The sequence below is a fragment of the Octodon degus genome, unplaced genomic scaffold (assembly GCF_000260255.1).
Source record: "Octodon degus isolate 3935 unplaced genomic scaffold, OctDeg1.0 scaffold00115, whole genome shotgun sequence".
Lineage (NCBI taxonomy): Eukaryota > Metazoa > Chordata > Mammalia > Rodentia > Octodontidae > Octodon > Octodon degus.
Genome location: NW_004524691.1, coordinates 7,369,749 through 7,375,063, shown reverse-complemented (window position 1 = coordinate 7,375,063; position 5,315 = coordinate 7,369,749).

Below are 5,315 nucleotides of genomic sequence, written 5' to 3'. Positions count from 1 at the left end.
AAGGCCCTATGTGTGTGTGTGTGTGTGTGTGTGTGTGTGTGTGTGTGTGTGTGTGTTGTTTACCGGGAACTGAGCTCAGAAGCCTTCACACTGAGCTATAGCCCTTGTTTTTTATTATTTTTGTTTGCTTATTGAGACAAGATCTCTTTACTTGCCTGGTTTGAACTTTGTATCCTTCTGCCACCACCTCCCAGTGTGCTTTGATTACCAGCAAGTGCCACCTTGGCAAGGTTAGCATAGTATGTAAAACTAGGATTACATGAACTTGTTACTCCCTTCTCTTGGTGACCTGTCATTTTGTATAAAGAGTGCCAGCCCTGGCCCTTTATGATGGCAGGAAAAGCATCACCCCATTTTCAACCCTAGAAGACCCTACTGTGAATTGGTGAACCAGCGTTCTTAATGGACTTCTCTCTAACCTGCTCTCTTAGATATATTAAGGAAAAGGTGTTAGAAGTCATTACTTTCCTGAGAAAACGTAGGCTTTAGTTTAGCCAGGGATACCTTCTGTGGTATAATAGGCTTAACAGCATCTTTTACTCTATTTTAACAAAGCATAAATAGTATAAAGCTTATATTAGGAATGTCTTTTGTGATATATATTACAATATCAACTCGTTTGACACTTGTTTTGTATTTATGATGTCTGCTTTATCAAGGAGTTCTGTATAACAAAAACTGAGAAGAATTTAAAGTGAGAAAACTAGAGACATGACTGAAGTTGGATTTGTAAACGGTAATTCTCTGCTTTGAGGAGAGAAAAAAAAAATACACCAAACTTAGAATCCCATAGCTTTTCCTTTATCCAGTTTGCAATTGCAAACTAGTAGCTTTTACACATATGCCCTTTACACATTTCTGTACAAAAGGGATTTCTTTTATATTTGTAATAAGTATCTGTGGACGCATTAAAAATATGATTACACTGTAGAATTTTGTTTTCATTTAGTCAGTGTTATAATCCTTACATCTGCATTTATCTACTTGTCTATTTATTTGGGGCTTTAAAATTGTCTCTGATTTGGGCAGAGTCTCTGTTCGTTGTCCCTGTAACCTTTTGACCTAATTGCTTCAGTCTTTGTTCTCTGGCACAAAAAGATATTTTAGGCTTACCTTATACTTTGCCTGCCCTAGATCTGAATTGCTATTTCTTCAAGGAGCTCTGGTTCCTTTCAGGGAAGAACAATACTTAGAAACCAAGATGTGGGCTTTAGGTGTCCTCACCATTGCTGACTATCATTATCTCCTGGTCCTTCCACATTTCCTTTGAAATGTGCCATTCTTTTATTTGGCTGGATAGTATTTCACTCCAAGAATATACTTTTTTAAAGAAACAGTCTTCTGTGAAGAAAAGTTTAGGTTATTCCCAGTAGTTCTCCCTTACAAATAATTCCACAATAAATAACCTTGCATATATGTTGCTCCAGGTCTGCGGTTGTATATCTTCGGGGAGAAATTCCCACAAATAAAATTGTTAGATTAAAAAGTAAGTAACTTTGCTCAGTTTGGCCAAATTCTTCTCCACAGGAAAGATAACAATATATTTAAAATATCAATGTACATCAAGGTGACTATAGATTATAATAATGTATTTTATATTTGAAAATCACTAAAAGATTTTGTTTCCCGCCCAAAATGCTAAATATGTGAGGTAACACATATGTCAATTAGCTCAATTTACCCATTCCATAATGTATACATATTTGAAAACATGTGTATCATAAATATTTTCATTTTTTATTTACCAATTAAAAAATTTTTAATGGCAAATTGACTATATATTTGAAGAAAATAAAAACAAAAATGCAGGGAAATGCTACTATTTTGTGTTTCTAAACTTTCTTGTTGAATATCCATTCTGTTTCCTAGATTCTTATATACAGTTATAGAAAAAGCATCTGGTAATGTGAAGTCTGCCAGTTAAGAGAATTCAAATTTCACAGCGGTGCAACATAGAATTCTCATCAAACAACTGAGCATAAGAACTTGATTATATATAAAACCATGCTAAGTGCTTTTTCTAAATCTAGGTGGCTGCATGGCTTTGAATCTCAGACTTAGTTGCCTTTATGGTTTTAGTTTTGATTTTTCTTATATTACTTCAACTTGCTTATAGTGCCTCCTGGTGCCCATATATTGCAATAATTCTGATCTTTAAAAGGATTCCTTATTCAAAAATCTCATCATTTGAAATTGATAGATCTAGGGCTTTTTTCACTTATGAATTATATAGTATTAAGCAACTCATTGTATAATTTTTCTACAGGGATATAGCTCAGTGGCACAGCACCTGTGTGGTAAGCATGAAGTTGTGGGTTCAAGTCCTGGTACAAAAATAAAAATGTTTTCTTTTACTACTGCACATAAAAATAACAGCCTTCTTGTACAAAATTTATAAAATACAACTGTCAAAAATTGTATGCATCTATAATGGAACCATCCAAATATTTTGTATATTATATATTTTCTGTGTAAGTTTACATATATATGTCTATAAATACGGGCTTTTTACACACTGGGGTCAATGTTATTTTTACCTAAGATTAAGTTTTAGAATCAATGTAAAATGTGTCTTTTGCTTTAAAACAAGAGCAGAAATGAAACTGTGTAGCAAATAGGGTTATCCCCTGGTGAACAAAAGATTGTGTCTTGTCACACAATTACTTGGTTCCCATTTTAAAGCACATACATGGACCTTGAGTGGAAAAAAATGCCTTAAAGTGAAAGAAAATCCAAAATGCAGAAATACAAGGCTACTTTATGTATAACTTCAGAGGGATGAATGAACATCAGTTTGTTGTGCTGAGGATACTTTCTTAATGTCATAATGAAATAATTCTTTAAAGTTATTTCTTCTATGTTAATGTGGCCTTTTGTGTAAGAATGAAGGGAAATAAGCATATCATTATGTGTATTCTCTTTGCAAAGACAAAAGGACAAACTAATAGAAATGGCTGCATTTTGGGATAGGTGGAATGGCTAAGGATGTGAGCAAGATTTCTCTGAATATTCCTTTTTATGTGATTTTCACTTTTGATGCATATAAGTATTGTGCAAACTCAACAATATTAAAATGATGCCAGATGTAATGGTGCACACCTATAATACCAGCAGTCTGTGGGAATGAGGATGTCAAGATCAAGCCTAGTGTGAGCAGTTTAGCAATTACTGAGACCTTGTCCCAAAAAGAGAGTGTGGTGTGTAGTTCAGTGTGAAGGCCCTGGGTTCAATGCCCAGTAACACACACAAACATGCATGCATATACCTTAATAGTAGTTCAGAAAAGGTGAAGTCAAATCTTAAAATACAACAGCAAAAGGCTCAACCTAAAATCAACAGTTTATTTATAAAAGTCACACACACAAAAAAAAATCACTTCATGTAACTTGTAAATATAGCACTTGTAAATATAAGAACTTTCAGAAAGAATTTGAAATGTTGAGCTTTTCTAAGTGAGCTTATTAGAAGTGGTGGTATTAGCATAGTGATTCTGAAAATAGCTTGTTATGTTGTAGAATAAGGCAAATGAATAAATTTATTAATGCTCTTTGGAACCAGGGTTCTTTCTAGAAGAGGGATACAAATAAAGAATGGTAAGATAAGAAAAAAGCCAAACAGAAAACAAACTGCAGTTTCACCCCAGTGCTGCTTCCAAAGGCTATGTTCACTTCCTTATGCCCACTGTCCTGAGTGGAGGGACTTGCCCAAGGTATTCTGAGATTTGAATGAGACCATCGTAGGTCCCACTCTACCATTCTTTTCACTCAGTCCATATTCCATCACCAAGAAGCCACCTGGGCCCTAACAAGACTTAAGCATTCATACCATTGCTTCACTTGTTCTATACATATCTTTTAAAATACCTTTTATGTCCTAAGCACAATTTCAGGATACAACAGACACAAGACTAAGTCACTGACCCCTTGATGCTCACCTTCTAGGGAAGAAACAAACAGTAAATAAGAGGTACAAAGTAGCAGAGATCAGGAAGTCTATTCAAGTAAGGATTCAGGGAGCACCTGTCTGCTCTTTTGGTTGGAAATCTAAAAGATTTGGATGAAGTCCTAAGGGAAATATATTGTAAACTGGGAGAAGGCCCGGGATATAGCCCAGTGAGTGGCACAACACCTGCATGGCAGGCACAAGAGCATGAGCTCAATTCCTGGTACCACAAAAAGCAAAATAAAATAAGCTAGGAGAACAGCAAAAGGGGGTTTGTAATGAGCTAGGAGTGATCAAGGCCATAAAGGGAGGTGCCTCTGGAAGCCAGCAGATAGGGAAAGCAGGAGGCAGATACCAGGAATAGGGTGGGGGTGAAGGTAAGTAGAATGACAGAGGCTTCAGGGGAATAATGTGATCAGGTTTTCATCCTTAAGAGACATCTTGGCAAAATTCTAGTGAAGAATGCAGTCATCCAAACAAAAATTGGTGATAGTCTTTTGGTAGTGGTGAGGATGAGATTCGGTTAGGAGCTCTATTTTGAAGGAAGACCTGACACCATTTGCTGATGAATGTAGGATCTGGAGGAAAAAGGAACCTTTCAAGGCCCAAGAAACACCATGGCTCACAGTCCCATTTGGCTTACAGAAATGAAGAGATTTAATGCTTAAAATCTATACATGCCACATTATTGCTAATGTCATTGTGTAATAATATTTACATGTGTGACTTTTCTTGGCAATCATAAGTCTCTGATAATTGTTTATTCAGCTTCCTTATATGCTTAAAGTAGGATTGATAATATTTGCTGTGTCACCCCAAAAGATTTTTGTAAGAACAAAATAATATTCATGAAAACACCACTCATACAGTTGTCATCTGATAAACCATATTTTATATCTGTGTGGCACTTTCCAGATAAAATGTACTTTCTTGCTTGAAGTAATTATAGTCACCACTAAGGGAAGGGAAGGGAGGGGAGGGGAGGGGAGGAGAGGGGAGGGGGAAGAAAGAAAGAAAGAAAGAAAGAAAGAAAGAAAGAAAGAAAGAAAGAAAGAAAGAAAGAAAGAAAAGAAAGAGAAAGAAAGAAAGAAAAAAGAAAAGAAAGAATGTATCTCAGTGCAAAGGCCCTGGAATCCTCAGGAGAGAGACAGAGAAGAGACTGGGGCTGAAAGCCATGGACTTACATGTGCTGAACAGCAGAAAGAAGTGTGTTGAGGACAATAGGAGGAAATGCTAAAGAAAAAAAAAAAACTAGTAAAAATTAACCTAAAGAAGAAAGCAGGGACCAGGGAGATGGCTTAGTGGAATAAGCGCTTCCCTGGGAAGCGCAAGGGCCTGAGTTCAATTCCCAGTTCTGCCAAAAAAAGAAGAAG